The sequence below is a fragment of the Convolutriloba macropyga genome, chromosome 7, assembly GCF_964194025.1.
Source record: "Convolutriloba macropyga chromosome 7, txConMacr16.3, whole genome shotgun sequence".
NCBI lineage: Eukaryota > Metazoa > Xenacoelomorpha > Acoela > Convolutidae > Convolutriloba > Convolutriloba macropyga.
This window is the reverse complement of record NC_134474.1, coordinates 46,536,051-46,549,683: the sequence shown is the minus strand read 5'-3', so window position 1 is coordinate 46,549,683 and position 13,633 is coordinate 46,536,051. Positions and strand designations below refer to the sequence as shown.

The window sequence follows — 13,633 nt, the reverse complement described above, 5'->3', positions numbered from 1 at the left end:
TGGATTTCAAAAATTACTTCTGCGGCTTTCGAAAATAGATTTACTATTTGTATCTTTGTTTTTACCAAAATTTTGCGGCTTGTTTGTCTTTGATTTGCTTTCAAACTTCATGATTATTTGATTTAGTTTTCTTTGTTTTTGGGAATATTACAGTAAAATTATTCTACAATAGGACGTCCCTTTTGTCCATTTTTGTTTTAAAAGTGGTTGATGTTTTTGTAGGAACTGATGGCAAAAACTTCAAAATGAATTTTTTCTTTTAACATTTTCAATCAAAACTTTTTTTTCAGTTTTTCATCTTTTCTTGGGTTGACCAGTAGTGGGATTCGGATATATAAGGTTTCCCCCATCTGAGATAAACAAAAAGTATCTCCGCAAGAATTAGTTGTGATGATCTGCTCGGGTAGCCAGAATGTAATTTTTCATCTGTCAAACTACTGATTTCGTTTACCATTTTTGGTATTTTGATCTGTTTTTTTTTCCTCGTGAACAAATTTTAGGGGACGTTAAGTCGGATACTTTTTTAAACTTTTTTTGTTTCGTGTTAGTTTCAGAAAACTATATCATGATGTCTATTGCTGTTCAGCCCTTTTGTATATCTCAACTTCAAAGCTGGCAAGGTTGCCTTATTTTTGGATTGATATGAATATTGCAATTACACAACAAGCCTTTGAACCATTTTGGGCTAAGTTCCCTAGTGTAAATTTAAAGTGAATTACTTTACAAGATTTTCCCCAGTTGTCGTAAGTTAAGAGGCAACTGGTGCGGGCACTTGATTAATTTCCATACATGAGCAGTTTCGCATTCAAAGCTGGGAAGTCTAATTGTAATCATATATCATTCATAATACAATTACAGTAGTGTTTCAGGAGAAAATTCTTAACTATTTTTGTCTTCTTTCTTTGGCTGTTTGATACTGCTCTCAGCTTAGCTTATATCTTTATCTTGGCTTAGAAATTAAAAGCTCTGTTTGGTTACGTATCTCTTTTTATTTGATCGCGAGCCGCTTCAAAAGAGAATGGGTTATTAATATTAAATACCATCGTAGGAACTCAGCCGAAACAGAGCGCTCAAGTCTACTGTCATATTCACAATTATGCCGTTATTGGGGGGGGGGGGGGGGGGGGGGAAGAGAGGTGTTTCGTTTAGCATCTTGTTCCATTTGGCATAACTTTTTTTTAAAAAAGCAAAAGCTGTGACACCACTCCGCGCCCTAGCCCCCAGATCCGTTAGAACGTGAGAAGGTCACCTAGAGCAGTTATTTTTTAATCAAGATCCTCCAAATATTTTTTTAAAGCAAGTTATCTTTTTAAGCAAATTGACCACATCCTTCTAACTACATAATTTTTCTGTCGAGATTACAATGACTTGTCAGTATCTGAATAAATGGCTGACCACCTAAGAGAGCGCCTTTTACAGCCTTAAGGTATAAAGAGTTAGGGCTGCTTATTTCTGCGCGCGAAGTAGACATACCTAGTTCTCTCAGACTAAACGAGGTGTACATTCAGTATTCCGTCTGCTACACTTTGAAAATTTTGTACAGGTTTTTCACTTTTAAAGGCAAAACCAAATGGCGAGAGTCATGGTGATAACCATTGATTGAAATACTTCTTATCTCATCAATCGTAATCATAATTGAGTTAATGCTGTATTTTTTTGAAAAAGACCGAGAGTGTACAACAGATGGGGGGGGGGGGGGGTGTTGGTATGGTTGAAAAATGGATAAAATTCAACTAATCAAGCAATCTGCTGGCATACAGTTAATGGAAAGTAAGTAGTAAAGTATTAGCATAAAATAAAAAGAGTGACTGAGTTAGATATTGATAGCCTTAATGGCCTCATTTATAAGATTGGTTTCCATGATTAAAGCCATAACTGCTTTGAACCGTATCCTCTTAGCTTTCCCTTTCATATTATTTCATTCGCATATTATGTAATGTAGGTAATCAATTATGTAATGGCATTTACATATTAAGTTCACGGCTGCAAATAACTAAGGCTCAACAAACGCTCATTTTTGACAGATTTTCGCCAATGAAACATGATATATATCATTGCAAGTAACGAAACATAACCGTATTTTGAAAAAGAAAACGCCATTTGTCAAATATTCTTCTTCTGATAAATTCATTGTGCTTTTAGCTAGCTATTAGGATCTATTTTTCCAGCCCCCCCCCCCCAGTGGTCATATGAATTTTACGACACCCGGAGGCTATTTTGTTTTACTTCGTAGCGTTCTATATAATCAACACATAATTTTTAATTGGGTATAAAAAAACGCCAAGCGCGGGGGGGGGGCTGAATAGATACTTCTTGCAAGTTATGAAGTGCCTCACATACTTTCTTCAGCTTTTGCGGTCTGCGTTCTCAATTATTCTCTATCAAGGAAATACTCCCAATTTTTGAAGGTTGCGATTGAATATTGTTTCAGTTTTTGCTTCGAATGAGCTCATTCTGCAATTTTAACCAGTCAATGAAGTGGGAAATTAGCAATTTCATTTGATCAATTTAATCTGAATAAATTGGCTTCAACCGATATTATGCATGACAGGCATAATGATTTTTGATTGATTGATGAATTCGTTGGTTTCTTTCACCAAAATATACAACTGACTCATTCCTCTAATGATTTTCAGAAAGGTTTCGATATTGACGTTTGTCGCTAAAATCAACTGCTATATATAAATTTTTTTAGTTCTTTTTAATGCAAAAAGTCTTAATCCGTAAAAATAAATCAGGGTAAAGCAGCTCATACTGCTTTTTGCTTTTCCCGCCGAATCGCTCAATGAAAAAATATTTTGAAATCATCTCTTTTAGAACAGAAATGTTGGTGGTCACCGTACTTTACTTGACGAAAAACAAAGAAGTGAAAAAATTCGCAATGACCTGCCTGTGAGATTAGTTACTTTTATCTTGTTTCGAAACTGGGAGCGAAAAAATCACATAAGCAGTTAAATAGAATTAATCAGTGCCCCATAAATTTTAAACGGTAAACTTATTGCCGAAAGTTTTAAAAAAATTTGAAAAAAATATTACTAAAACTTGACGAGCTTCCGTTTGTTGGTTAGTTTGTTTTGAAATGCTTCTAGACCCAATAATCTTTTTCTGAGTTAAAAATGTCCTTGAAGCACAAACTCTTGAAGCGAAGAATTGGGGCACCGTGAATTATAAATTATAAAATCTTTGAAAGTTTTTACTGTTTGTTCAGAACCCACTTTAGTAGGAGCGAGGAACTATATACTAAAATGGGCTTTTTTTCTTTTTATTCAGTCAATTTCGGCCGTTCTATATACTAATCCAGTTGCGAGTGGTATCATTGAAAAGCCCGTCCAGCGTAAAATAAATAATTCAAAAGTTTTTTTGATTTTTGTTTTGTTCCGGGGATTTATCGAGGTTTAAATAATTGTGAATAGTCCAACGATTTCCGATCTTTTTTGTTCTTTTTTTCCTTAATTCTACCCAAAATCGTTAATATTGCCCCAATTGTTAAAATTTTCAACACTAAAATTATTGCTTAATGGTTTGATCCAGTTTTTTGCTAAACTTTTGCTATATGTTTTGAATTTCAGTCTTTTTAATCAAAAATGAAGCCAATTATAATCTTCTAGAGAACTTTGTTTAAATTGGACAGGCTAGAGACCTGGAAACTCTCAGCACAACCTTTTTAATATGCAAAAAACGGCTAATTTTGCTTCCGTTTCATATAAGAGTGTTCGTGAATTTGGATATTACCCGTTTTTCGCTAATTTAAATCGAAACGTATCCAAATGCATGACTTGTTTCTGTTATATTGAAATATTTCATTTGCCAATTTATCTATTTCGAACATGTTTGAAACAATTAGGTGTTTTAGTTGGGCGCACAGTTATATCGGGGCCTGTTCTGTTCTCTTTGTGGAATCTTACAATCAAAATTTGTTTGGATTGTTTTGGGACACGATCTTTTCATTTTTTTGCAGTTCAGTTTTTTTACGTCTTTATTACCGACAAAATTGGTTTCAATTCAAGGTTCAGAAGAATGTTAGTCCTTTTAACATGAAAATGAGCGCCAAGGCACATAACATATTAGCTTTTGAGTATGAGCTCGTGGTTTTTAAGGCTTTGAACAAGTGTTTTTAATAATGTAAACTGAATTCTTGTGTTTTGCCTGCAATTTAGTCTTTATGCATTTTCATGGTTTTGTCTCTCTAATAAAAGAATAACAATGGCTTCATTTTATAGCTGATAGTTTTGAATGACTGATAAAAGTTATTTTAGTCAATATCGAAATAACTCATTTCTGAGCCTTCCTTTTTTTGTTCTTGACTGCAAAAACATCTGACTTAGTGTCATTATTGTTACCTAGCATAAACTTTTTTTATGAACCGACTTTTTTTTTCTGTTGATTATATATTTTGGCTGATGTCTTAAGAGTTTAAACGTTAATAAGAGTTTTAATGAGTCTTCTGTACTGGTCAAAGTATCATATTCTTTTTTCTCTTTTGCACATAGACTTTTTACATGGATGACCATTTGACAATCAAATGAGACACAAGTAAAAAATTAAAACACTTCCAGCTTATCATAGTTTTTATAGTTTTTAGTGGCTTTTATAATTTTGATATTTTTTGTGGCTTCAAAAAAACAACAAAAATTAGTTTTCATTTAACAAAGTTTTTCATCGTTTTTTTTGCAATTTGTCCATTCCAATAAGAAATTTTATGATCGTATCTACCTAACTGTTTAATCTAGTATTCAACAACAACAACTGGATATATATCTGCATTTTTATTTTTCTTTAAATTTTCGTAAAAATTTTTAATTGATTCATCAAATAGATAGCAGAGATGCTGGTAGTTGGTCAGATATTAAAATATTTGTTTTTTGAACAAATATTGAAAGAAAGGCGTGATTGTTTGCACGATAATTGACAAAAACTAGAAAATTGAAATTGTTAATTTGTAACCTGTGATATGTGGTTTTTTTTACCGTTATGTTTTTTAAAGGGTGAAACCAAGATCTTATAGAGAAATCTTTCAGATAAATTTATGGGTATATTTTTTGGGATCAATCAACCGTCCAAAAAACAGGCCAGCTTTTTCGTAATGGTTGAAACCCTCCATATATAACTGTTCATTTGTAAAATCAGGTTTTTCTGCTACTAATACATGGGAGCAAATGCTACCCGTTCTTAATTTTTTTGCGTTGTTACATCATCTTCACAGCATACAGCCAACATTGATGAGGTGGAATCGGAAACATAAACAAATCCGTTAGTATAGAAATTAGAAGTATGAGAAAATTTAAATGCAGCTAAAGCTGCCGCCTTCTAAAACGGTTTCACTCAATTGAAATGGAGAGGACCCACTTTTTTTGGGAAAATCTCAACCGAAATTAGAACTCTGTTGCTGTGAGGTGTTTAATTGATCCTTTAATACCCGATAGAATTGTTCAGATGGTTTTAATTTGAATTTTAGTGCTTATTTCAGGGCGTTTGAGGGCTATTTTGCAAGTCGAAAAGTGAATGCGGCTCTGTAAAGATGTTTCAAAATGTTACAAATTAAGATGTTTGCCCCTTTTTGCCTTTTTTGGGAAGCGTCGTTTTAGTTCACACTCTTAAGCGGGAAAATGAATGAAATGGAATAAATTATATAAGGGAGCTGTGTTATTAGATGATTGAAACAGAAATTAATTGAGTTTTTAAAGAAAAGAAATGGTTTTTCCCGTTTAGCTTTGATTTTGTTTCCGTCGTTTATGCAAAATGATTTCACATATACACAATTGCAATTAATTTTTTAATGCAAAGGCTGCTCGTTCCACATCAAAGCAAAATGTGTTTATATACTCATTCACGTATTCAGGATGGTCTGAACATTGTCTTCTGTCGTTATCAAATTCAAATTGGTTGCATGGCTACAGTAAAAGCTCGGAACCCCACCCTCGGTAGATTAACAGATCATTATCCGTCATAATGGTACATATAATTTGTAAAGGACACTATCAGCTCTTATTAGGCTACACAAATCATTGTCACTCTCAAAAACTTGCATTAGTTCGTTCATGCATGGTAATCAAAACTAAAAATTTTGTTCTAAGTTTTTTTTTGGGGGGGGGGGGGGGGGGGAGTAATTTGTATAAAAACTTTTAAAATTCTAATATTTTATTTAGTTTTTGCGATAAGAAAAAAGCGATAGTTTACAGCGATAAAAATTCACCCTACTATCACTGTGAAATTGACGCCATTAAAACGAGTGATTGGACATTGCTTTTTATAATACTGCAGCTAATTATATAATCAGTTCATTGTTTTTTCACTAACAGGTTGAATTCATTATTAAACTTTCGTGACCTCTGCAATAAATGAGATCAATTTTTGCACCACTAGCATGCCAAAAATTCTCACATGCACGTGAACGCGGCAAGCGCAGACTACACAGCATAATGGCGCCGCTAGGAAAATTAACAGAGCATAATACAAATTTTGTTATTTTGAGTTTCAAGATTTATTCGAAAACCGATCAATCAGAATGATAAAATCTTGATCCTTATGCAGTAAGAAAAAATTATTACGGTCATATTCCTATTTCACAGCAACTGTTGAGGAGAATGGCCTTAGTATATTTAGTATATTTATCTAACGACCAAGGTTTATTTTGGCCAGGTTAGAGGTGACTGATATAAACTAGAGACCCTAGTTGCAACGATTAAAAACATTTGAAAACAGACAGGCCGTAACCAGAAAGATGGCCGTAACCATGCGTGGTTAATTTTTTTTATTCTTTTTGTTATGATTATGGTTATTATTAATATGACTATTGTTTTTGTTTTTATTATTATCATTATTATTATTTTTATTAATTTTATTATTTTAATTATTATTTTTTTTTGTTTTTATTATTATTATTATTATTATTATTATTATTATTATTATTATTATTAGTATTAATATCATTATTGTTATTATTATTATTATTATTATTATTATTATTATTTTTAATATTATTATTATTACTATTACTATGGTTATTTTTAATATTCTTTTTTTTTTATTGAAATATCTCCGGCAAAATGAGCTTTTAAGTAGCTGAAACAACAAAGAGGCTCGGTAATGTGCGTATATGCACATAATATTCCGACCCCGCTCATCCACATTCTTTACCTAATTGGCTACCAAATAATGAAGAGATAGAAAACTATCAAAAACATACATATCTTTCAATAAACAGCCAATGGAATACAATAAGGCCACTCTGGAGACCGATGAAAAATGTTGATAATAGGACTACTAGTAAGGACAATAACAAAAGTCAAACAACAAACATTATTTGCCACCAAAACTCGATGTCCATAATGAAAAAAACCATAACAAAATCAAACTCGCATCAGAAAAAATCTAAACAAAACAATTTAATCTATACCTCATTAGAAAGATATGAGACCTGACCTCAATGCGACTGGTTAACACGCCGACAAAAATGAGCAAAAAAGTTCAAAATACGTTTCTATTTTTGAAAAAATTTAAATTCACAGTTATTATTTTCATTAGATAAAAACTGAAATCACTAAAATGTTCACTTTTACCTCCATTGGAAACAATTGAGACTTTTCATTATGCAATATTCAATTGCAAAATACTTCAAAGACAATGGTAACAACGACTATTTTGTTATAAAAAAACGAAAACAAATCCTTCACAAGGTACAAACAAATAAAAATCTGAAATATTTTAAAAATCTTGTAGTAACAGTAGCAACAAAGGCGAGAAATACATGTTTGAAACTAAAGTTGTTTTAGAAATTAAACTATAGCCCACTGGAAACGGTTTGTGACCTGAATTTACAGAGACTGAGCTATAAAGCGACCAAAAACTAGTTAAAAAATGACAAAGCTCAAAAACCCAAAAATGTTTTTGCAAACAAATATTTTCAAAAGTCTTAACAGACCAAAGATTGATACAAAAAGCAATGAATTAGGTATAAATACCTCAGGAAGCCATTTAGGCCTTTTAATAATGAGACTAAGTCACGACCCCATAAAATAACAAGTTTTTAGGGCGGGGGTGGGGGGGCGTAATTTGTATAAAAACTTTTAAATATCTGATATCTTGTTTAGTTTTTGCGATAAAAAAAGCGATAGTTTACAGCGATAAAAATTCACCCTACTATCACTGTGAAATTGACGCCATTGAAACGAGTGATTGGACATTGCTTTTTATAATATTGCAGCTAATTATATAATCAGGTCATTGTTTTTTCACTAACAGGTTGAATTCATTTTTGAACTTTTGTGACCTCTGAGATCAATTTTTGCACCACTAGCATGCCGAAAATTCTCACATGCACGTGAACGCTGCAAGCGCAGACTACACAGCATAATGGCGCCGCTAGGAAAATTAACAGACCATAATACTAATTTTGTTGTTCACGTTTTGAGTTTCAAAGTTTATTCGAAAACCGATCAATCATAATGATAAAATCTTGATTGTTATGCATTAAGAAACAATTATTCAGGTCATATTCTCATTTCACAGCGACTGTTGAGGAGAATATAGCCGGGGCCTTAGTATATTTAGTATATTTATCGTATAGTATTAATATCATTATTGTTATTATTATTATTATTATTATTATTATTATTATTATTATTATTATTATTATTATTATTATTATTATTATTATTATTATTATTATTATTATTATTATTATTTTAATATTATTATTATTACTATTACTATGGTTATTTTTTATATTCTTTTTTTTATTGAAATATCTCCGGCAAAATGAGCTTTTAAGTAGCTGAAACAACAAAGAGGCTCGGTAATGTGCGTATATGCACATAATATTCCGACCCCGCTCATCCACATTCTTTACCTAATTGGCTACCAAATGATGAAGAGATAGAAAACTATCAAAAACATACATATCTTTCAATAAACAGCCAATGGAATACAATAAGGCCACTCTGGAGACCGATGAAAAATGTTGATAATAGGACTACTAGTAAGGACAATAACAAAAGTCAAACAACAAACATTATTTGCCACCAAAACTTGATGTCCATAATGAAAAAAACCATAACAAAATCAAACTCGCATCAGAAAAAATCTAAACAAAATAATTTAATCTATACCTCATTAGAAAGATATGAGACCTGACCTCAATGCGACTGGTTAACACGCCGACAAAAATGAGCAAAAAAGTTCAAAATACGTTTCTATTTTTGAAAAAATTTAAATTCACAGTTATTATTTTCATTAGATAAAAACTGAAATCACTAAAATGTTCACTTTTACCTCCATTGGAAACAATTGAGACTTTTCATTATCCAATATTCAATTGCAAAATACTTCAAAGACAATGGTAACAACGACTATTTTGTTATAAAAAAACGAAAACAAATCCTTCACAAGGTACAAACAAATAAAAATCTGAAATATTTTAAAAATCTCGTAGTAACAGTAGCAACAAAGCCGAGAAATACATGTTTGAAACTAAAGTTGTTTTAGAAATTAAACTATAGCCCACTGGAAACGGTTTGTGACCTGAATTTACAGAGACTGAGCTATAAAGCGACCAAAAACTAGTTAAAAAATGACAAAGCTCAAAAACCCAAAAATGTTTTTGCAAACAAATATTTTCAAAAGTCTTAACAGACCAAAGATTGATACAAAAAGCAATGAATTAGGTATAAATACCTCAGGAAGCCATTTAGGCCTTTTAATAATGAGACTAAGTCACGACCCCATAAAATAACAAGTTTTTAGGGCGGGGGTGGGGGGGCGTAATTTGTATAAAAACTTTTAAATATCTGATATCTTGTTTAGTTTTTGCGATAAAAAAAGCGATAGTTTACAGCGATAAAAATTCACCCTACTATCACTGTGAAATTGACGCCATTGAAACGAGTGATTGGACATTGCTTTTTATAATATTGCAGCTAATTATATAATCAGGTCATTGTTTTTTCACTAACAGGTTGAATTCATTTTTGAACTTTTGTGACCTCTGAGATCAATTTTTGCACCACTAGCATGCCGAAAATTCTCACATGCACGTGAACGCTGCAAGCGCAGACTACACAGCATAATGGCGCCGCTAGGAAAATTAACAGACCATAATACTAATTTTGTTGTTCACGTTTTGAGTTTCAAAGTTTATTCGAAAACCGATCAATCATAATGATAAAATCTTGATTGTTATGCATTAAGAAATAATTATTCAGGTCATATTCTTATTTCACAGCGACTGTTGAGGAGAATATAGCCGGGGCCTTAGTATATTTAGTATATTTATCTAACGACCAAGGTTTATTTTGGCCAGGTTAGAGGTGACTGATAGAAACTAGAAACCCAAATTGCAACGATTGAAAACATTTGAAAACAGACAGGCAGTAACCAGAAAGATGGCCGTAACCATGCGTGGTTAATTTTTTTTATTCTTTTTGTTATGATTATGGTTATTATTAATATGACTATTGTTTTTGTTTTTATTATTATCATTATTATTATTTTTATTAATTTTATTATTTTAATTATTATTTTTTTATTTGTTTTTATTATTATCATTATTATTAGTATTAATATCATTATTGTTATTATTATTATTATTTTTATTATTATTTTTAATATTATTTTTATTACTATTACTATGGTTATTTTTAATATTCTTTTTTTTATTGAAATATCTCCGGCAAAATGAGCTTTTAAGTAGCTGAAACAACAAAGAGGCTCGGCAATGTGCGTATATGCACATAATATTCCGACCCCGCTCATCCACATTCTTTACCTAATTGGCTACCAAATGATGAAGAGATAGAAAACTATCAAAAACATACATATCTTTCAATAAACAGCCAATGGAATACAATAAGGCCACTCTGGAGACCGATGAAAAGTTTTGATAATAGGACTACTAGTAAGGACAATAACAAAAGTCAAACAACAAACATTATTTGCCACCAAAACTCGATGTCCAAAATGAAAAAAACCATAACAAAATCAAACTCGCATCAGAAAAAATCTAAACAAAACAATTTAATCTATACCTCATTAGAAAAGATATGAGACCTGACCTCAATGCGACTGATTAACACGCCGACAAAAATGAGCAAAAAAGTTCAAAATACGTTTCTATTTTTGAAAACATTTAATTTCACAGTTATTATTTTCATTAGATATAAACTGAAATCACTAAAATGTTCACTTTTACCTCCATTGGAAACAATTGAGACTTTTCATTATCCAATATTCAATTGCAAAATACTTCAAAGACAATGGTAACAACGACTATTTTGTTATAAAAAAAACGAAAACAAATCCTTCACAAGGTACAAACAAATAAAAATCTGAAATATTTTAAAAATCTCGTAGTAACAGTAGCAACAAAGCCGAGAAATAAATGTTTGAAACTAAAGTTGTTTTAGAAATTAAATTATAGCCCACTGGAAACGGTTCGTGACCTGAATTTACAGAGACTGAGCTATAAACCGACCAAAAACTAGTTCAAAAATGACAAAGCTCAAAAACCCAAAAATTTTTTTGCAAACAAATATTTTCAAAAGTCTTAACAGACCAAAGATTGATACAAAAAGCAATGAATTAGATATAAATACCTCAGGAAGCCATTTAGGCCTTTTAATAATGAGACTAAGTCACGACCCCACAAAATAACAAATACACAGAGAAGCCAAAACTTCAAACAATTTTACGACGTCACATTGGTAAAGGCACTATAATTATAAGATGATGGCTGCAAGAACTGTACATCATTAATTTTTACTCGTCATGACATCAACGAGCGAGCCTTTCTTTTAAAAGGAAGTTGACAGAAATAAAGTAAAAGAGTGGCGACGATCAAAAAATTACCGATATTTTCTTAAAACAATTATATTCAAAGTCACAAGAGACAATAGATAACAACTGAAAGAGTTGTCTAGGTTCATTAGGAGACATAACTGGATCTTTCATTGGCAAAACTAAGTCATTGGTTCTAAAAATAACAAATGAAAGCAAAATTCAAGAAGTCCATAAAAATTTTACGAAAACCATTGGTCTGAGAGCCATAAAAGTCTTGAGCTAAACTCTGAAACCATAATATATTCTTTTTGGGCCTCGTTTATTATAATAATTATCTGTCATTAATTGAGCCCTGATTTGAAATTCGTGCCTGCAATTTGCCTAAAAAACATTATATTTGCGGAAATATTTTGAAAAGGAAAGGTCGCGTCACATTAAAATCTAAAAGTTTTTTATCGTAAGGATCCAAGCTGAACTCAAGATCAGCCCAGATATTGTCGCATGTCTCACAATACACTCAATTGTTCGAATGATCACGAAATAGATTGATCTTTAAACAAAATTTTTCTGTTTGTCAAAAAAAAATTACGCATTTTGTATAATTATTGAGTTTAAGTTTGCAAAAAAAACTGGCAAAACTATAATTCCAGAAGACTCCTAAATCCAATGTGAGTACAACTAATTCTTTTTTGAGCTGGAGAGGAATATAGCTGCAGTTTTAGGGTGTCTACTTCCAGCAAATTTAAAGCAAGTGGGCTAAAAAAAGCAAATTTGGTATCAATTTTGACGAAAAAAGTATGAATTTTGAAAAATTTAGCACTAATTCTAGCCAAAAAAATTCGGATCGAACAGTTCAGCAACCCTTCTCTGTCTTTAGAGATGAAAGCAATAATACTACAGCTAACAAGTTTAACATATTTTAGCAAAATTGATGAAAATTCGATTAAAAATACCGAAAATGTGAATAAAAACGGCTGAACTACGTCTATTGTTAAAAAAACTTTAAGCATCGATAACTCCCTATGAAAACGAAAATTGAATAAATCGTTTTAATTCCATATTCTACGCTGTAGGGGCGTTTAATGATACCACTCACAACTCTCTACGATGATTATATCGATCGGCAAAATTGTCTGAACAAAAAAAACCAGTTGAGTATATTGTTCCTCCCCGACTAAAGTGGGTCCGAACAAAAATATTCGTCCGAGGAGGCGTTCTTACCCATTTAAACATTTTGATCCCAATTGGTGTTCACAGTGACAACACAGCACCCTTTTTTATGTGTTTTAGCATGTGAAAGGCAGTCAAAAATGTTTTGTATACAAAAACGAAAATTGCACTTTTACAAAATCGACAAAGTATAAATTTGAAATTGATATATGCATGACAATGACAACCTGGATAAAGTAAAATTGTTCACCGGAAACACTTAAATAAGTTTTTTTTGTGCCAGTGGCTGCAATAACGGAAAAAATCCAATGATGGTATGAAGTGCTTGTGGTAAATTTGGTAGAAGTAAATAGTTTACAAACTCGTAATGTAGGCTGCACAACTTTCAATTCTTCTGTATGCCTTCTGTTGATATCGACCAATTTGAAAGATCTCATATGAACGTTTGATGACCATCAGCTATTATATCTTAGTTTGTCAAATATAAATATTGACATATTTTGTACGTTCATGGTATCTTGATATTTCATAACGATGCGAAATAAAAAGACAATCAATTCCTAGATGTATTCACTACCAAGAGAAAAAAATCTCTTCTCCTGAACTTGGTTGTCGTATTTTATGTTCTTAATGTTTTGCGCTACAAGTTTCATCGGATGAGGTATAAAAAAACAAAACTAAAAAAGTAAAC

At 31.6% G+C, this 13,633-nt stretch overlaps 1 protein-coding gene across 1 annotated transcript in view; it reads left to right on the top strand.

Moving 5' to 3' along the window:
- The window catches only part of LOC142342916 (chloride channel protein C-like), a 200,357-nt gene that overhangs the window by 36,599 nt on the left and 150,125 nt on the right, over nt 1–13,633 (top strand). The window lies entirely within an intron of this gene.